At 34.3% G+C, this 21,868-nt stretch overlaps 2 long non-coding RNA genes across 2 annotated transcripts in view; both read right to left on the bottom strand.

Moving 5' to 3' along the window:
• Positions 1-2,368: 2,368 nt before the first annotated feature.
• LOC150059719 (uncharacterized) lies at positions 2,369-11,997 on the bottom strand. The gene is made up of 5 exons (XR_016536399.1): positions 11,933-11,997; positions 11,790-11,816; positions 9,891-9,917; positions 4,425-4,469; positions 2,369-2,437 (listed from the first exon to the last, which is right to left on the bottom strand). It is a non-coding gene; the product is annotated as an uncharacterized LOC150059719 (long non-coding RNA).
• Positions 11,998-17,462: 5,465 nt separating this feature from the next.
• LOC150059718 (uncharacterized) overlaps positions 17,463-21,868 on the bottom strand; it is a 35,793-nt gene continuing 31,387 nt past the window's right edge. Inside the window, exon 3 of the long non-coding RNA XR_016536398.1 lies at positions 17,463-17,537. This is a non-coding gene — a long non-coding RNA (uncharacterized LOC150059718). The remainder of the gene's footprint in view (positions 17,538-21,868) is intronic.

Raw genomic sequence — 21,868 nt, 5'->3', positions numbered from 1 at the left:
CTTGAGCTCAGGGCCTGAGCACTGTCCTTGGACTTTCTCAAGGCTAGAGCTCTACCACTTGAGCCTCAGCACCACTTCTGGCTTTTTTCTATGTATGTGGTACCGAGGAATCGAACCTGGGTCTTCATGCATGCTAGGCAAGCACTTTAACCTCTAGGCCAAACTCCCGGCCCTGTATAATATTTATCATTGGCATTTTTCATCTTCCAATAAGGGTAGAAGTAGACATGGACTGAGAAAAAAATGTACTGTTATTATCAGCAAATTGCTTTGTATATGAAGAGAGCTGGCCGATGAAGTATGTGCCCTCCTGTATGCATATATAGACAGTCCTTCAAGAAAATAAACAATTAAAAAAGGAGGCTTTTTGGAAATTTTTGGAATTGGAATAAATGAATTTCTGCCTCAAACATATAAAGGGGTCTATTTTGCTAAGTACAGCAATGTAAAATGAATTCTCCTTTTACAGTATAAATTTCTCACACTAGATGATATTTTCATGGTATAATTGTTATGCACACTAAATCTAAAAATTCAGTACACATATTTATATTCATACCATAAAGTGCAGTAATCTATTAAAATTACAAAAAATCTTTAAAGATTTCAAATGAATTCTAAAAGTTCAAATTTAAATAAGTAAAAATTATCTTTAATCACAACTTCCTTACATTTTAATGAGTGAAAAACCTTCTCTTGGATTACTTGTACTTCTGAATGTAACCAATATTATAAGAAAAAGTATCCACAAGGCCATGCACCAAAAGATTAATAAATACTAGAAAACTATAATGAAATAGGTAGAATATAGTTATCTATGATCTCTCTCACCTCATTTCCAGTTTCATTAAAATCTTAATAGCCATAGATTCACCATCACATAAATAGACGATGTGCTTAAAACATGATTTCCTATTATGCTATGTTAAAAAAAAGCTGAGGCAACAATTCTAGAATATTTAAAATAGAAATGAATTGCTAAGTTAATATAAGAGGAAACTTCCTTTTCATGAACGAAAAGTGCAAATGTTCACATGTTAAAACGTAATATAATTAAAAATTGTAAAATGATCTGAAAGACTCTCTTTACATCTTGAGGAATTCCTTCTAGTCTTTTGCCCACTGGAGGAGAATCAGAGAAAATGACACACACATGAAGCTAAGCCAGGATAAGCAGTCAATCCCCAAATCACTGATGCCTTATGTGCTATTTTTATTAGTGTGGGCGTTTCATATTCTGTTCTAGCTCTTCTTAATATCTGTGATTACAAAAACAAGGCCATAGTTGAAGCTGAAAAAATAAGAATCTTCATACTGGAAGGGACCAAACTAAAAGTTAGGTGTAATCAAAATGATATGATTCTTTGAACTTGTTGTCAGATAACAAAATTGTCTAAATGTTTCAGAATTCGTACCTTTTAGCATCCCTGACACATTTACTCTTTTAATTACACAATACTTTAGCAGATTGACAAAATTTTCTAAAGTAGAAAGTTTAGATGCTCAAATTTGCATAATTAAGCCAGCTAAAATAGGGGTCCAGAGCTCCCAATATTTATTTCTGAGACAAAGTGTTCATTGTCTTCAAGAAAAGGCAGACACAAGTAATCCGGGGTCTTGTACAATGTCAGCTGGTATGCAGAAATCCAGAGGAACTGGAAAGCTTTATCGATGCAATTACAATATGATTTTCATTCTGAGAATTCCAAAGAAATTAATCTTTCACCAAATATTTGCACTTAATTGAGCTCTAAGAGAGGTCCAGTCTACTGTAGCATTTTTCCTGAAGCACTTCCTGTCGTGATCTAATTATGACAGAGCATCTTTTGAAAACAGAACACATGGCTACTCTATGGCTTTGTACCTTAGAGCACTAAAATGTCATGCTTTTCACATGAATAAATTAATGAAGCTTTTCTATAAGCTGAACTAACATACTTTCGCTGTTGAATTTTCTCCCATGTTTTAGCTTTCACCTATGAATTTCACATATGTAAATAGTTTTTGCTTAAATGTGACTGGGTTATCTTCATTCCTTCCTGTTACCAGTGTGTGGTATTGAACTAAAAGCAGAGCAAGAACATATCTACGAGTGTCCCTCAGTTTATTTCCTTATTTCCAATCATATTCAGCATCTCTGTTAATGTAATTAAGCCACGTGTGGAGTTTTCCCCTTCTGAATACATACTCGGTGTTGTATACACAAAAGAAAGACAAACCTAGATTAACTCCTCACATTTTCCAGGGCACAGGAAAACATGCAAGGACAGTGATATCCAGCAATAGTTTTAAAGGTTATTGTCTTCTGCCTGTCTGAATCCATTGCATTGCGCCGCATGCTGTTGTCTTTCTAAAGAAGATACCGTCAACCTCCTTCATTTTTTTTTACCTTGTTCCACTGCCTTGGTTGTTTTCTCTTCTTTCTTTGCAGGTAGAGCTGCAAAGCAAAGATAAGGTGTAAAGACGAGTTCCAGTGGAAATGTTGCTTCTGCTTCTGAATGGATTCTGCAATGGATTCAATGCCAAATACTTTAAGAAAAGGGTCCTCTCCATGCTTGTTATGTAGTCCTCATCTCTCTATAATGCAAGTGAAACCTTAAATCTAATCTTAAAGAATAAGAGAAAAAAAGCAATCATCTCTTGCAGCATTCCTGCTAACATTTCCACTTCTCTCACTCTTTTATTCATCTGTACTGTGTTTTGATAAATAAGCTCTGCAAAGAATTCCACTTGAAGGCACTATGATTAATTGGCTTACATTGCAAGTTATTGCTAGAGTCACTTAATGTCTTGCAAATGTCAACAAGATGCTCCTTTATATTCAAGTTTCTCATGGCTTAATCAACTGAAAGGACAATGTAATCATATTTGAGATTCATTTAAATATTAAATGAGCCCATTTCAAATCATAAGTAGCCAAAAGAGAGATAATAGACCCAAGTACATGCTATATTTTTGAGTTATTCTGTAAGATTTATTTGTCACTGTAGAGTATTTGCTGCTTACCAAGATAAACATCAAAACAGTAGAAGTTATTCACACAAAATCAGTTCCTCTCTCCTTCAGTAATTAGGTTAAATGAGAATGTTCAGAGGATTCAACCAACCCTTCAATGAAGCATTAATAGGAACTGAATAGTTCCATCAGAGAAAGTATCACCTCACAGTAGGGGGAAATTCAAGTGGGAAAATGCAACTGTAAAATGAATGTGGCTTAACGTACTGGTGAGTTTCAGAACCTTTGGTTCTTGTGCCTGTGGATGAGATGTAGTGGTATCCAACTAGAATCCAGTTTTGGCTTTTCTAGTTTTTTTTTCTTTTATGTTTTGGGGGGAAGGTGGGGGCAGCAGGGCTTGAAATCAGGGTCTGGGCCCTGTCACTGAACTCTTTTGCTCAAGGATAGTACTCTAACACTTTGAGCCACAGCTCCACACTGAGTCTCATGGGAACTTTCCTTCCAGGACTGGCTTTAGTCCCTGATCCTCAGATGTCAGCCTCCTGAGTAGCTAGGATTGCGGGAGTGAGCCACCTGCACCTAAGTTAGCTTTCCTCTTAATCAAATACGAGTCATGGGGAGTATGCTAAAGTCAGATTGTTTTTAAGGAAACAATGAAACTAATAAAAAAAAAATGTGAGTAAGGTAACTGGCTCTGCTCTTACCAGAATGAATATAGCAAAGAAGGAAGAAAGGGCTGAAAGGAGGGAAGAAGGATTGAGAGGGAGACTGGAAAAGAGGGAATGAGGAAGGAAGAATAGAAGGAAAGGAAGAACGTAGGGAGGATAAATAGTTTTATACATGTTAGTATATATTGAAGATAATCTTGCTAATTTTTAAAAAATATCTTCAAAGGCATTGTCAACATTACTGATTTTAATCCAGACTTCACAATATATTTCAAAAAGAAGTCAGCAACTCATAGAAGAAACTTTTTAATGTCATTTTGTTCAAATGAGCAATTTCATGTCAAAATTCTTAATCAAAAATTGATTTGTTCCAGCCCTAAACCACTTCAAGTAATATACTGAAGTTGCATGAAATGACTAGAATCCAGGAACATTTCCACAACATTCCAAAAATTAGTTTGCAATTTAACTCTAATTGCTAGCATCAATTAAGGGTTTGAAGTAAATCATACCATTTCTATTATATTATAGTAATCATATCATTACTGTTATATGTAATGATAAACTATTTCAAACATAAATATTACAAATTTTCACATGGTGCTTGTTTCTGTATCTATGATACGGTGAAACCAATAAATAAGCACTTTCATAAGTGTTATCCTGTATCTCGAGTAAAAAACTTAGATCTGTGAGTTGCAGTCACAACATTTTCCTTAAGTTGATTTTGATTTTTAAATTTTTTTAAGTCTTCAACAAGTTGAACAAATGAGTTGCAATTTATGAGTATAATGCATTTACCTTTCTTGGTGAATGCAGTACCAACTTCTTTGGCTTGTTCGGTTTCTGAAATTTCAGTTATTAAAGGAGAAATGGATGTAAGAGATTGTAGAGGAATACTTCATAGCATGATAAATAAGATAAGAGCCCAGTTCGCATGTATTAAAGTCTATGTGGCACTTGAAAGCAAAGCAAGCTGCAGAGAAAGCCATACACAAAGTTGTTATATGATTTTATTTCCCAATGAATTAGTTTTACTAAGTATCAGTATAGAATCTGTCTTCTAAGGTATAATTCATGATATTAAATTTATTCAGATTATGTCTGAATGCACAGAATACATGTTACATACATTTTAAGTAACAATTTTAGAGAAGAACATTTGAAATGCCCTTTCTGTTGATTTATAGAAATTTACCCACAGTATATTACCTTACATTGTTCAACTTTAGTGTAATACCATAGCCTACAAATTACTTTTTTGTGTGTGTTTCCCTGAACTTATAGCATAGAAAGTAAGAGAGTGGCCAAAGAAATATTCTAAAATAATGGGCTTTTGTTCAAATTTTGGAACTTCAAATCTCATGTCCACAGGAAAGTAAGAAAAATAATGAAGTGGTAATATGCATGGAATCATTTAGCTGCTTGTTTAATAAACCTTGTGTGGGGTTACTTTTCTTGAACATATACATTCATTTTTATTTCATATTTATTTTTATTGGTATCTGTATGCAACACACCCATTCCCATGTTTATCCAGACACTATGGGTCTGTAAAAAGTATCAGACCCTCTATATATTACCTGGACCATAAAAAAAATACTTATCATGTGTAGGAAGGAAGACTTTCTGGTCTTCCTTAATATGAGAAATCAAAAGACTCTTAATAGAGAATGCTCAGGTTGGACGCCATACTCTCTTCTTAATGTTCTCTCAAGACTTGGAGTTTTAGGACCAAGCTCTCTTATGTATTTTGTTTCCTTTAGTTCGGCTTAAATGAGTGGGTTTGCAATACATCTCCCCCTTGTCCCAGAGTTTTGTTTAAATGCAGAGACTGAGGCCAGGGAGTTTGCCTCAGGGCACAGTCTGAGAATCTTCATGTCTAACCAGCTCCCAGAAGTTGCTTATACTGTTGGTTGATCACTAAACTTGTGGATTTGGTAAACAAACTATCCCTAAAGACCTATTGAGTCTAATATCATGTGATTTTTATCCCATTCACCCCAATGACTTCTGTCATTTCTCCATTCCAACCAGTTCATATGGCTCTATATTTCTCTGCAAACTGATACTTTATTTTACCCTCCCACCATAACCACACACAGTTTTAATTAATGGTAACAGTGAATGCCAGCCTTTGCATAGTCTCTGAATTTTGGGTTTTATAAAAAGTATTTGCTTTTAAATTTATCATGTATATTTTAAAAATCTTCCTTGACTTTAAGAAAATATATAAATGTAGTTTCCTGTGCTTATAAAATATAATACTATGTTTGGATTTATTATTTTAGTTTCTTACCCATCTGGAAATGATAGATTGGAGTTCTATTAAATAGAAATGTTACATTTTTGTATTTTACACTAACTAACTCAGTAACATTACAAAATCAGCTACTCATCCTGTGTCTTAAATATCTGTTCTTCCTTATACCAGATTTTTGTCTCTATTTTTTTCTTTCCTATCAAGTGATTTGTTTAGCCCTATGTCCCAAATTATAATTCCTTAAAATATAATATCAGGAAACTTTGAGGGTGGGAGTAAGGTAGTAGATCTTGAACTCAGAGCCTAGACACTGTCCTTGTTTTTTTGTGATCAAGGCTGGTATTCTACCATTTGAGCCACAGCTCCACTTCTGACTTTTTGGTGACTAAAATATTTCAGAAAAGATTCTCACAGTCTTTCTTGTCCAATTTGCTTTTAAACCAGAATTCTCAGCCCTCAAGTTCATGACTCTCTGGCTCCTGGCCTCTCAGGAGACTTTTTATTATTAAGACTCAAGACAGTTCAAACTGACTAGACTTTGGGGTGACCAGGACTTTGGTGATTTTCTTAGATGAAAATGATGATAGACACAAACATGCATGTGGAACAGGTGTCTTGAATACCAAAGTCCTCACTATGAAATTAGTAAGCTATAAGCCATGCATCAGTGTATATTCAAATACTAAAAGGTTTGTTGACAGTAAAATGGAACAAGCCAGTCAAATCATCAAATCTATTCAGCAAACAGTGGTAATTATATCCCTTGGTGAACAGTGTTAGGTTACTGAAATACTTCATAATTTAAAAAATCTATATGTTTGGTTCTGTCTCTGCTTAGATATTTCTAATCATACTGTCAATTTCTGTTTTGATAGCCACTGTGCTAGAAGAACAGCAGGCATTTGTAGGGAAGGAAACAGATACATTTGTGTCATATGCTTTTCAATCTGTTAGTGTATTTTATTTAAAAATTAAAAAAGAAAATCATATGTAAATTTTAAAATTACTGTAACTTGAAGTGCTTTCATTGCACTTGTTCTTGCTAAAGATCTTTCTTCCTTCCTTCCTTCCTTCCTTCCTTCCTTCCTTCCTTCCTTCCTTCCTTCCTTCCTCCCTCCCTCCCTCCCTCCCTCCCTCCCTCTTTCTTTCTTTCTTTCTTTCTTTCTTTCTTTCTTTCTTTCTTTCTTTCTTTCTTTCTTTCTTCTTTTCTTCCTTTTTTTCTTTTGCTGGTCATCAGGCTTGAACTTGGGGACAGAGGCACTGTCCTTTTGCCAAAGGTTAGTTCTCTAACACTTTGAGCCAGAGCTCCATTTCCAGGTTTTCTGGTGGCTAATTAGAGGCAAGGACTTTCTTCCCCAGTTTGGCTTTGAACTACAATCCTCAGAAATCAGCTTCCTGTGTAGCTAGGATTGCAGGCTTCACCCACTAGTACCCTGTTTAAAAAATATTCAAGATTATTTTCAAGTGAAGAGAAAAAGCAGAGGGACTTCCTCACTCGGCTTTTAATAGAAGGGCTTTTAAGTCCTTTTATAAAGTCTGAAACTTTTCTAAAGGGAAATATTTCCTATACATAGAAATAAACTATACAACTATGAAGTATTCCATAAATTCTCCACCCTACTAGGTTGTAATTATCTTAATATTTTATTTTTTAAAATTTAAACAATCTTTTCTTGGTATTTGTATTTAGATTCTGGGATTTGAACTCTTTTGGTTACTGCTTGAGTCATATGCCCATTGTGCTTTAGTTGTTTTTCAGGTAATGCCTCACATTTTTTATTATGGCCAGCCATAGCCTATGAGCTTTCCACTTGTAGCTAGCTTTCTGTGTACCTGAGGTGACAGGTGTACCACCCACCACAGGTTTAGATTGAAGCCTTCTAGCTTTGTACCTTGTACTTCAAGTCTCCCGATCTTCCCACCCTGAGTAGATAGCATTGCAGGCTTACACCAATACATCTACCCTTTTGCATTGAGGTGCTTTCTGCTTGTACCAAGATACACAAAAGAATCTGTGCTGACTTGCAGGTATTGTAAATCTAGACTTCACATTCTTCCCTCTTCCATCAACACTCCCTCTAGGACTGTCCTTACTGTTAACAAACTATCATGGGTGCTTTCTTAGTAGTGCCTTAATTAAATACTGGGAAAGAAAATAGTGAATACCGCCAGAGTAAGCTAGGTACTATGTCCGGAGTCTCAGGCATAAAGTCTCCTGATATACCTACAGAAAAAATTTCTATGAATTGATAACAAGCACAAAGCTTGTTCTTGACTAATACTCCTATAGAATTTGATTAATCTTTGAAACCTCAAAACTCAGGGAAATTTGTAGTTATTTCCTTAGGCCCATGTCAATGGTAATTCACATTTATATTTTCCATGGAATAGATTTGTCCATTTCAACTTTTCTTTCACGTTCAATATCATGGGATTCTATCACATGATTTATGTTAATTCAGCTACATATCTCATTTATATTTGCCCTCATCATTTAAGGTATTGTAAAGTCATACTCAAGATGTGGAGGTTCTCTATACACAATAATATGGAATATTTAACAGCTTTTTGGAAATATTTGTAGAAACATGCAATATTTATGTTAAGAATTGGCTTTACATGTAGCCCACTATTGAAAGCAGTTATGCAAATTTTCTATCAAGCTTGAGCCCATAACAAAAGACAAAAACAAAAAGATTTCTCTTAATTGTTGGAGAAATAGCTGCATACAGGCTCTTTTTAGGGAATTTACACAGTTTATGTTGTTTAATTTTTGTATTGAAGGATAATGTCTATTTAAATAGAAATAGCTTACCTGTATAAGGAGCTAAACATTAACTCTTGGTGTTTTTATATTGAGTTTAAATAGTTTAGCAATCTAACTTTCTAATTTCTCACAGAAGATGCTGATGTCTACAGAACTGGATTGGAGAGTTCCATAGATTGCAGTATTTACAGATGTTGTTTTCAGATGAACATTTTTATATATAGGTCACATTTCCCAGTAAAAAATTGTTAATTTTCAGAGTAATTTTCAATCTAAAATTCTCTATTATAGTTACAAAATTACCAGTTTTGTTTTATGCATTTTCTTGATTATGCATCTTTACAGAATAAGTATCAGCATGCTAAGTCATCCATGACCATGAGGCCCAATTAGCTTTACATTCAACTTTAAATTCAAACTTTTATGAACATGTAAATGGAAGTTTAGTTTCATATTAAACCTCCCGCTTAAAGTTATCTTTTTGAACTACTCTGGCCATAAATTTTTTTTGTTTTAAAGAAGGCAAGTCTTTCACCCCCAAATTCTAAATTTATTTTCTAATTATTCTAAAATGTTCTATAAATGATATGTCCTATCGCAAACAGTTCAACAAGAAATAAAATACAATTTTATGTGGTAGTACTGTTCTCAATATTTCCTCTAACTTGATAGGAAAATTCAATTATATCTGTCATTTTGATTTGACTATAAAGTCTATATGTAGCCCTTATAGAAGATAACCATAGTTTTTCCTACTGTAAAATGTTTGTGCTTAAAGTAATTTTTTGCTAATGACTTCTGAGAATATAACATTGAAATAAAATTGTGATCCTAAAGAGCAACATTAGGAAAATTTGAGGGAGATAAGATTTCATTGAAGACCCAAGCTGCAGAAAATTTAGGTTGGTTATTTTTAATCGTTAGGATTATTTAAAAATTAGCTTGGAGAGATCACATACTTTTCAAAAGAAGGCACAAAAGCAGACACAACTGAAAAGATTATGATGGTGAAATTCAATAATTACAAGTTAAAGTTCTGTATTTGTATAAAAATGGACTCATAGAAAAGAAAGAGAACAATAGCTCTGCATGCTATTGCAACACAACAAATAATCATACACAGAACATTTGGTAATCTAGCCTTAAAAATTAGCACTAGCAAATTCCATAGCAGAAAACAGAAAGGAGTAAGCTGTTAAAAAGAAGTAAGCTTTTTAAAAGATGTTGTTCAACGTACTTGTTTTTACTTGTTTTTCACTTGGAGCTGTTAATGACAAGAAAGAATAGGATCCACATGAATGAAATGTTTGCCTGTTTTTCTAAAATAGTTGAAACAGAAAACTCTAAAATTTATCTGTATATAGATAGATAGAGATAGATATCTATCTCTATCTATCTATATATTTATCTAGATAGATAGATATATAATCATGGAAACTAAGGAAAATGATCTGGAAAAGAGAAAATACAACCCAACCATTTTCTTTGGTATAGTTTGATAATAAATATTTTCCTTGAATTTCAGGTTATTTTGACTTAGTTAACTTATACCATCATCCAAAGCAGAATGCTCATTCATTGTTTTCCATTTTAAGTTGTCTCAAATCTTTTGATGATTTATATAATCACACAAATGCTCATTCCTCAGGCCTTAAAATAACATAAAAAAAGAAATCACTTGACACCTTCTCTGATGGTTCTAATTTTAACAAAATAGTTAATGACTGCTAATTTGTTGTGTCATAGTCACACCTTGGAATATATATATATATATATATATATATCCATACATTTAAATTATTGGATGTCTTGATGTCCAATATCAGCTGTCATACTTTTAACTTTTTTCCCAATCCTGGAGCTTGAATTCAAGGCCTGGGCACTGTCCTTGGACACTTATTGTTCAAGATTAGTGCTCTGGCACATGAGCCACAGCTCCACTTTCAGCTTTTTCTGTGTATGTTATAGAAGAATTGAACTCAGGACTTCATGCATACTTAGTGAGCACTCTACCAGTAGGGTATACTCCTAGCCCTATACTTCCCTTTTAAAACTCTTTTTTTTTGCATTTTTTATTGTAATTAGTAAAAGGGTTACATGATATGTGCCAGATAGAAGGTGCATTAATTCACGTACATTGATACCCTTTCACATGTCTTGGTACCCATTTCCCCCACACACACCCCCCCCTCCCGTCTTGGTTTTCCCCCTTCCCTATCAAATTTCAAATAACCAAATACAAATAAATTCAATATATCAGATAACAAAGTGAGATACTATAACAATATGAGATAACCAAGGGACAGCAAAGGAGATGAGAGACAACATAGTACATTAAGGACAACAATCATTCATTATATGGCTTTTGTTTCGATATCCTGGAGGTCCTTTCAATTAGCTTCATACTATATGGCCTTATGTATCAAGATTTTGCTCTATTGCAGATCTCTGCTAGGAGAGCCCAAGGTTTCTACTGATTCTGACAAATGAGGGAAACCATTGAGCCTAACTTCCTTTGAGTCTGACTTACTTCACTTAATATGATTTTTTCTAAGTCTTTCCATTTCCTAACAAATGGGGCGATGTCATTCTTTCTGACAGCAGCATAGAATTCCGTTGTGTACAAATACCACAACTTGTTGATCCACTCATCAACTGAGGGACATCTAGGTTGGTTCCATATCTTTGCTATGGTGAATAGTGCTGCAATGAACATTGTTGTGCTAGTGGATTTAGTATGCCCTTGTTTCTGGATGGGTGGGTAAATGCCAAGTAGTGGAATTGCTGGGTCATAGGGGAGTTCTATGTTTAGCCTTTTGAGGCACTGCCACACTGCTTTCCATAGTGGGTGAACGGTTTAATTTATTTGTTTCACCAGATATTTTGTAGGGATCTCTATGCTTGTATTTGTACACATGTGCACATGTGTGGAAATCCGTTATGGCCTACTTGCGGGACTATACTGTTGAAAAAAATAGACTCTCCTCATAAAAGAGACAGAGATTACAGAGTTAGATATGACTGCTAGTGGGAAATGCTAAAATGATCACTTATCTCCTCTTTTCTAGTGTCACTGAGGCTTAGTCTTGCCAAAAAGAATTAATAGAAAGAGCCTAATTACACCAATCTTACCCACCTTGACCGTCTTTCTTTGGAGACTTTGCTGTGTTAAATGAGAAAAAAAAAGAAAAATCATTTCAAGCTATTCATTTATAATGTAATATTCAGTTAAGAAACAAATAATATGGAAAAATAAAGAAAACAGAATATTTAGGTTACCTGGTTCTGTATGTTTTTCTTTCTTTTCTTGTTCTGAAAAATAATATTGCTGTTAGTATTTTTTTTACCAAGTTTTCTGTGTAGTAACTTTTTCTGTTTTGACAAGTATTTAGATTTGTTCTTAAGGCCTCACATTCTCCTTCCTCTTCATGGCTGATGGTTTGAGCCAAGCGTGGCTCCTGCCTAAATTTTCCAATTAATTAGAAGTGGATAGGCACATCCTTTTCTGATGCTGGCTTCTCTGATCTCAGTCTCCTGATTAGCTAGTATGACAGGTATGAAACACCAGTTCATAGCTTAATTAATCAATTAACTAATTAATTTTTGTCAGTTATAGGGCTTGAAATTAGGTTCTGGGTGCTGTCCCTGAATCTCTTTGTGTTCAAGGCTAGAACTATACTGCTTTGGCAATAGTGCCACTTCAGATTTCTTTTAGATTTTTTTTATTGTGATTAATAGAAGGTTACATTATATTCACCAGAGAGAAGGTGCATAACTTCACAAACATTGATACCCTTTCTCATGACATGGTCCCCATTTCGCTCTCCCCCTCTCCCCACTCATTGGATTTCCCCCCTTCGCTATCCAATTTCAAATAACCAATTAAGCACATATAAAATTGAGTAGTTAATTGGAGATAAGAGTCCTGTGGAGACTGCTCTGCCTGGGATGGCTTTAAACTGGGATCCTCAGATTTCAGTCTCTTGAGTAGCTAGGATTATGGGCATGAACTAACAGTGCCTAGCTTAAAATTAATTATTTAACAACATACACATGTTGAAGCTGTGTTTCAGCAACTAATAAACATCTCAAAATCACTAAGGTTGTAGGCAGAAAGAAGTTAATTCATTTTGTCATAAAAACTGTCAAATTATTCTGAATGTTAAAAGAATTTGAGTGTTTTCCTGGATCATACATCAGAAAACCAATAGAATCCATAAGTAATATAAATAAATTAAATTGAATCTTGTGCTCAATTAAAAACAAGAAAAAAAGAGGGCAATTATAGATCTTTAAAAATGTTTCTTAATGGGTTGTGCAAAGTGGATTATGGCTGTAATACTAGATTTTAGGGAAACAGATAAAGGGAAGAATGAAGTTTAAGACCACTTTGAAAAAGTATTAGAGGCCTGCTATTGAAATAAATAAACCAAGCATGGTGATGAATCCATTCTGTATCATATATCTTGGAGTTTCAGAGACGAGAATCTTTGTCCACAGCTGGTCCTAGGCTAAAATACAAGATTCTACCAAAAATAACTAATGTAAATAAGGGCTGGGGGAATGGTTCAAATAGTAGAGTACCTGTCTGGCAAACTCTGCTGCAAATTCAATATTCTCAAAAATTGAAAATGAATGCATTTCGCATATATATATATATATCCATTTCCAAGGCTCTGCTTGTAGTAGAAAATTAATTTAGTTAAACAATTCTTTGCTGAGTTATATTTTTAGACAAGAAAACATCAAGAAAACAAAGGAAAAAACCAAACACTCCTGCATAATTTATAAGACAAATCTTTCTAAGGGAATTCTCATTAGAAATGTGTTTTTATTTTCAGAACCAGGTTTTTTTTGTCGATATTAACTGAGACAAAGCATTATTCTGGCTTCTGTATGAAATTAACACTGACATTGTAATGAACACTAGCTTTGCATGAAGTACTGTCTGTATTCCTAGTCTCATTTATTTTGGCTTTTGAAAAGCTAGTCAAATTATAAGAAGATTATCAATAAGTATTACTGTTCAGACATCTTATTTCCTGAGCTTTTAAAGAAAAATATTGGAGAGGTTTTTTCAGTTTCATTTACTAAAATTATTTGAAAGACACAAATACTTCTTTATGCTGAAAACTTTCTACGAGCCATCTCTTGTGTCATACAATTTTCTACAGACATCACATCAATCTCCCCAAATGCAATTTCATTTCCTAAGCTTGTATTAATGTATACATAATGAGAAACTCATCTATTCTCAGTTAACTTAGGCACTAAGACCCATAAAATGAATCACTTGGGCATGCATGGCAAGTCTAAAAGAAGAGATATAGGTGACTTAGCTAAAATTAATGCTAACAAAACATTACTAAATAGTCTGTAAATGGGAAGCATTAAATGCATTGTTTAGTTAGTTGCTAAATGAAAGCTCTAATTATGAAATGTTTCTGTGATATACGTAGAGAGATGGCATCAGAAATTACTTGAAAACCATATAGCAAAATATGGCATATAGCAAAATCGAACACCAGCTGCCTGAGATTCAAAATTAAGTGCCCCCATCTCCTGATCGAAAGCTCTCCTGTAATCAGTCTAGTTTCTGTGATCATTTAGAATAATACTATGTTAGAAAAGACAGTGTATAATTTTTCTTATGAAGGATACTGAAGACTGTAATTGATAAGTTACCTTCCTTAGCTTAATAATTATAAATTAATTCATGAATGCTACAAGGACTACAAAATCATGTCTTTGAGTCAGGATTGTTTTGTTGCTGCTACTTTTGTTGTTTCTGTTTATGATATCACTTTTTTGAAAAAAAATGTAGAAGACAAAAATTTATAAAACGCGTGGATACTCTTCATCCTTAATTCTTTATCATATTTATTTTAAGAAAAAACAAAACAAAAAAACTGACTTTTAGAATTTTGATAACTAGAAAAGTATAAGCAAAACACATAGGAAAAGCTCAGGGCCTGAGCACTGTCCTTGGCCTTTCTCAAGGCTAGAGCTCTACCACTTGAACCTCAGCACCACTTCTGGCTTTTTCCTATGTATGTGCTACCAAGGAATCGAACCCGGGTCTTCATGCATGCTAGTCAAGCACTTTAACTACTAGGCCAAACTCCCGGCCACACAAGGCATTCTTAAGGACAGAAAATACCCAAATCAAATAAGTTAAAAAACACCAGCATAAATAAGGACAGCAAATGGCAAGTGTAAGTGACAAGCCAGAGCAAAGAAGTTTATATAAAAAGAATTAATAGTGCCTAGGAAAGAAAGGGGAAAGTCCATAGTCCTCAAGGAGAGGATAAAGTTGGCTTTCACTGAATTCCAGAAAATCATGTTTATTTATTAAATATTACCAGGCCTTGAGGAATGCCCAGGAGGTGCATTGTAGATGTAGAAACTTTTAAATCATATAAAATGCAATAAAGGGAGGGACATAAGGTTAAATATATATTTGTATATATGTATAAAAACACACATATAAACACATGTGTATTAATGTTATTTTCAGGTCTCTAGTTTTCCTCTGTTTTTTCTGCTGATGCAGTGGTTTATGAATTGCTTTCAGTATTTCTGTACCAGAACTCATCAGCAGCTGTGTCCACTCATAAATCTAGTGGGCCAAAGCAGCACATACTTCTCCATTGACAAATCACTCACTCCCTCAGCGTAAGTTGCAACATAATTTCTACTATATATTTTTAAGTATTTTTCTGACATAAAATATGTCTCACTGCCTTAACTTTGAATAGGGATAATTCATACATAAACACTTTTAGAAATTGCTGCATATTTTATTTATTTATTTATTTACTTTGCCAATCCTGAAGCTTGAACTCAAGGGCTGAGTTCTGAGCACTGTCCTTGGGCTTTCTCAAGGCTAGAGCTCTACCACTTGAGCCACAGAACTTCCGGCTTCTTCTATATATGTGATACCCAGGAATCTAAACCAGGTCTTCCTGCATGCTAGGCAAGAACTCTACCACTAGGCAAAACTACTGGGCTGCTGAATATTTTTTTAATTTTATATTTTTATTATCGGGGTAATATATAGAGGGGTCCCAGTTACATTGCCAGGTAGTAGGTGCATTACTTCTCACACATTGATACCTTTTCTCATGTTCACTGCATACTTTTTTGCCAGTTGTGAGGCTTGAACTCAGGGCCTAAACACTGTCCTTGGACTTTTCTCAAGGCTAGAGCTATACCACTTGAGCCACAATACCATTTATGGCATTTTTCTATGTATGTGATACCGAGGAATCGAACCAGGGTCTTCGTGCATGCTAGGCAAGCACTCTACCACTAAGCCCATCTCCCAGCCCTTGTCTCACTGCGTATTTTTAAATCGAGGTGTTTTTTTTGTTTTGTTTTGTTTTTTGCCAGTCCTGCCTGGGCTTCAGCTCAGGGCCTGAGCACTGTCCGTGGACTTTCTGAAGGCTAGAGCTCTACCACTTGATCCTCAGCATCACTTTCAGCTTTTTTCTATGTATTTGGTACCGAGGAATTGAACCTGGGAATGCAAGGCAAGCACTCTACCACTAGGCCAAACTCCTGGCCCTAAATTGAGGTTTTTAAGAAGAAAAATCTGTGGTATCTTAAAATTTTTACATTCTTAGAGATGTGTTCATTTTTAATGGATAATTGAGTAGAGTTCAACTGTTGTTCAGTCTCGTTTGTTAAATATGTGATATTTTCTTCATGCATGTTACAAATCACATAACTTTGAAGCTTGAGATTTATTTACTAAGTTTTTTCAACCAGCATTAGCACTGTGCCCAAGTAACTAAGCAATGCTGAAGATTAATATCAAACAATGCCATTCCACAGAGCTACAGTGCCTCTTGGAAAAAAAAATCATCAACAGACACAAAATGCTATTTATGACAAGAATATGGACAAACTCTCTGTGAGTTATAGAAAGAAAGGTTCAGGGAAAGAGGCTAAAAATTTAATTGGTCAAAGTTATTATACTGAGTATTTTCTTGGAACCTAGAATTAAATTAGGTTACATGAACTAAATTTACACATGCATGGTAAGAAGACTTGCTACGATATTCTGACCTTCAGATTTTGTATCCTTCCTTCTGATGAAACGAAATTATCAAAGTTCACATGGATAGCACATAGAAAAGCAAGGTTCAACATTGCTAATCTAAATAGACCAGCAGGCCAACAACAGCAGGAGTGAGGAAAAGCTGTACCCAAACAGGCTACGCATGCATTCCCTTACTTTTTCCCTTGGGCTGTTCTGTTGAAAAAAAAAGTACAGAGAAAACAAGCACTAAAGATAAAATTTATTACCATGACATGTGTTAGACTTTAGATTTTCCAGCCTCCCTCCATACTGGTTTACACTTCACACTATTTTGCCAATTATCACAGGTAGTTCTGTAATTTGAGTCTAAGCCTTATTTATCAACAAATAAAATCTATAATTATAGAGTCAACCATTTTAAATTACTAATAATTGGTAGTCTTAAACAATTGAATAAGCATATTACACACACATATATATATATGTATAGTCAGATGAGAATAAATGATCAAAATATTTTGGTAAAGGTTTCTTCAAAAATAATGATTGTGAAAAGTAAATATGTACCATAATTATTATTATTATACATGTTATAACAATAATTACCATTTTTGCCCTGATTTCAAGTTTAGGCCACTGTTCTACCACTAAATTTCAGAATAGTCTCTATTTTTTATTGTCAAATATTTCTCATAATAATCTCTCTCGTTCTCTTGTGTTCAGTTTTATTTCTTCTAGATCAGTCTTATAAGACAAAATACTACTTCAGGGTTCATTAGAAAGAACTGAAAAGGGAATTATTTCTACTACCTTCTGATGTTTTTTTCGTTTTCTTGGAATCTGAAAATATAAGAATAAATTGTTAAAACAACTGTGAAAACTCTAACTACAAAATTTCCATTATCACTGAAATAATTTCCACCAAGATTGATTGCTTTTAAGAGATATTTCTAAAATATGACACCTAAAGAGAAGGATATAATTCTCCTCTTTTGAAAAGGTGAATATCACATATGGGATGAAGGGGTTTAAAATTTTGAAGTATACAGAAAAATAAGAAAGACAATATATAAATACAACCCATTAGTGACTTTCCTATAACATTTAGTGAATTGTTAATAAAAAGCCCAACGGAAAATATGTAAATATGTACTTGATTTCAATAAAGGTGAGCTTCAGTTTATGAAGTTTCATTACGGCTTGATTTGTTGAAGTGGGCTATACTGTGCTCTCATTAAACCATCAATATACCTTCAGTGGAGATCTGCAATTATTTCTATTGTAATGGAAAGTAAGTATGTTAGTTCATTTGGATTTCTATGACTGCATTTTGTGTATGTATGTATGTTTGTATTCATTGTATGTATGGATATATGCATGAATGTATGTATGTATAAATGCATGTACTCATTCATTTATTCATTCTTTTTTAGGAAGGGGCAGAACCCTTGAACTCAGGGCCTACGCACTGTCCTTGGGCTTTCCTCAAGGCTAGAGCCCTACCACTTGTGCTACAGCACTACTTCCCTCTTTTCTGTGTATGTGGTACTGAGGAATCAAACAAGGTCTTCGTGCATGCTAGACAAGCACTTTACCACCAGGCCAAACTCCAGGCCCCATTCACTCATTTTTTTCCATACTGGAGATCAAACATAGAGCCTCTAATATTCTGGAAAAGCAAATCTACAACTTGAGCTGTGCCCCTACCTCAATAATATATTATGTTTACAACTTATAGAGAGTTATACACATAGACAATAGAAATTGGGATTATATTTAGTATAGGGGCATTCTGATTATGTCTGAGAAATTTATTATTTTCAATTACTTAGGCCATAAACTTTTTTTATCAATGAAAGTTCAAAGAGGCATTTCTTCCTCCAGTCATTATAGGATAACGATATCTACATTTGAATAGAATATTTTATTTCCTATTTTCTTTGCTCTCAACTCTTTTGTCAATCTGGAAGTCCTTTATTTTTTCAGTACTATTGTTTGAGTATAGGGTCTTATTATTGCTAGCCATAAGCTTTGCCACTTGACACCCCTTCCCCCACCAGCTTTTTCTATTTTTCTATTTATTTTTGATATAGGATCTTGCTAAGTGTATTTGTTCAAGATTTCAGTTTATTTTGAATCTCCAAAGTAAGTGGATTTAGGTTGTTATACTCAAATTAGAACCACTGTAATAAGTAATGAACTAATTCTGGCAAAAAGTAGATGAGTTGTTTCTTGGCCTGCAATTACTTGATTGTGAAGTTAGAGCAATAGATATTAAATAAAAAGTAAAGGGCCTGGCACAACTTTTGGTGTTGTGCCAGTAACACAATTGTACTTACGCAACAAACACACTGAAAGTAAATGACATTTCTTTTTGAAAGGAAGTGTTTCAGGGAATAGAAAAGTACAAAGTAAACCATAATGGAATCAAGAAGGTCTGTAAAATGCTCAGTGTATTTTCTGTAAAGAATGGGAAGGTACATAAAAAATGGCTTAACATTTTATCGTAAAGTTATATGTTTATTAGATGTAATTAACTAAATAGGCTTATAAAAGAAAAGAATTCAAGTAAACAATAACACAGTAGTTGAACGAAGAGATCATCTTGACCCTGAAAGAAATTGGTATTAGTATTCATGCCTCTAAGCTTCAGGATGCCCTTTCAGCACGCTTGATTAAAGTAGCTGAGAATATTGTAAAGGTTTAGTTGGTGAATATTCTTCGTCAAGTCTTCCGTTAAAATCACCGAGTTCCCCAGTACCTATGTTTTAAAGGGAGTGACATGTTTGCAATCTGTTTCCTTTGTCACTTGCTTTACTTTGCAGGATATCGGATATGGTGTATGACATTCATAGTACTACTAGAGGAACATGGAAACTTTAAAATATGATGGAAATTGTAACTCTTCTGAAGTCTATTGATGCTGTAAATAAAATGCTCAATGTATTTTTTAATAAAACCTGTCTTATTGATATTTTTCTTCAATTATCATGTGAGACATTTGTTTGTTTCTCAGTATGATTTCTTTCCGCGAGTCAGTTCTGCAGCTGTGGAACTGGAGAATAATTCTCGCATGTGCTCACTTGATTTTCATTAGTTGCAATGAAGAAATCTCTTCTGGTTAGTTCTTAGTGGAGTTCAGTCTTTCAGAATGTGAACTTGAATTCTTAGAATTCCATGGATTCTTAGCGCCAAGGATTTCATCCCTCAAGATGCATTAGATGAATGTGATCTACCTTGATCTGCTACTCTGTGTAGCAGCTAGAGATCACACACACACACACACACACACACACACACACACACATAATGTGGAAGTCACTTGCTGGTTGTGACTTCTCAGTTCTAAAACACTAACAGGAATGCACTTCCCCGAATAGCAATGATGATTAATATTAGTAATGATATTCCTTGCCTGGGATGTGAGACAATCCTATTTATTGTTAAACAAAATAATAAATCTGTTAATAAATGCCTTTCCCTATATAAAAATGGTGACATGAGTAACTATTTTTATATCTTTGTGCATCTCATCAATGTCTGGCATAATTAGAAAACATTTGAATTTGCAGAGCTGAATAGGTAGGTCAGTATTTAGTTGGTTGCAAGATCACACATCATTTAGCTTCCAGAGCACAGTCTTGTAAGAATGCGCATGCAAAAGGCAATGGTAGCTTCTTAATTTTTTATATAACAGTAGTTTTGACCTTGAAGGAACATTGACAGGTTCTCCAGGATCTAATGTGGGAGTCACTGACCACAGTTTTTAAAAGTCTGATGTGGGAAGTCATTGCACAGGCTGACATAAGTAGTCAGTAAGACCAGTGTGAGGTCCTAAAAGGCAGTGTGAGGCTGTACCCAGGGGACTAGAGACTGTTAATGAAAATTCATTGTTCCAATTATATTTGTAAAAGTTTAAATGCAATCATTAAACTAAACCAAGCACAGAGAAAACAAAATGTCAGGTGCAATGGAAAAAACATGGAGTATAAGCATCACTATAAACAGTGTTTTTTTTGTTTTGTTTTGTTTTTTTGGGGGGTGTCATGGGGCTTGAACTCTGGCCTGGGCGCTGTCCCTGAGCTCTTCAGCTCAATTATACTGCCCTACCCTTGAGCCATATAGCCCCACTTCCCGGTTTCTAGTGATTAATCGGAGATAAGAGTTTCATGGCTTTGTATTGCCCAGGCTGGTTTTGAGCCATGATCCTCAGATCTCAGCCTTGTGAGTAGCTAGGATTACAGGGGTGAGCCACCATGCCCGGCTAAACAGATTTACATGCATGACCATTGATCTTAGACACTGGATCAAAAGTTGATGAGAAGTTGTGTACCTATTACTGATCATTTCTTATATAGTAAAATGAGAGATAATAATCAAAGAGAAACAGAAAAAAAGAATTCTAAAGGCATAGCCATAGTTGGAGGAATGAAAGCAAAGCTCAAATCATTGAAACTGTAATTTTCTTGTAATCTTATATGTTCAAAAGCCTTTTAATACTTTAATTGAACTCTAGTTAATTAAAAATAAGTGATTACAATTTCTCTTTACCTAAGTCAAATACTAAAGTGTGTTTTTGTTCCTAAGAGGCATAGTAAAGGGAAAATTGGTTCACCTGACAGTCTATTCTATCTAAACATAGCCAGAAACTTATTACTTCTCTATTATTATAACATCTCTATAGACTCAGAAAGTATTTAAAACAGAAATGGTGTAATTTTCAAACAAAATGCTCAAAAGACTTTGTGTATGCAATGGGGATTTTCAATCTCTTGATAGTTATAAAGGAAATTCACGAGTTTTGTTGTCCTATTATATTACTGTTTTACTAAGAAATAACCAAACAAGTATTTTCTCTACTATATATCAACTCTTCATATCCACTTTATCAGAATTAGAATGTGACTCTTCTGTCCTTTTCTTTTTCTTTTATTCTTTTCTTTTCTTTTTTTTTTTTTTGTTGTCATGGGTCTTGAACTCTGGGCCTGGGCTCTGTCCCTGAGCTCTTCTGCTCAAGGCTACTGGCCTACTCCTGTTCTTTATGTAAAACGCTGATGAAAATATAAAACGTTACTCTTGCCTTCTTACATTATTTCTGGTTATTGGAGCACTAAATAAAAAACTGTTTTCTTGCATCTACATGCTGATTTGACTGAGCAAGGAAGCCTACC

Source organism: Megascapheus bottae, chromosome 8 (genome assembly GCF_031878675.1).
Source record: "Megascapheus bottae isolate mThoBot1 chromosome 8, mThoBot2.hap1, whole genome shotgun sequence".
NCBI classification, from domain to species: Eukaryota; Metazoa; Chordata; class Mammalia; order Rodentia; family Geomyidae; genus Megascapheus; species Megascapheus bottae.
Note: the sequence above shows the minus strand (reverse complement) of the source record. Positions and strands in the feature narration are given on the sequence as shown.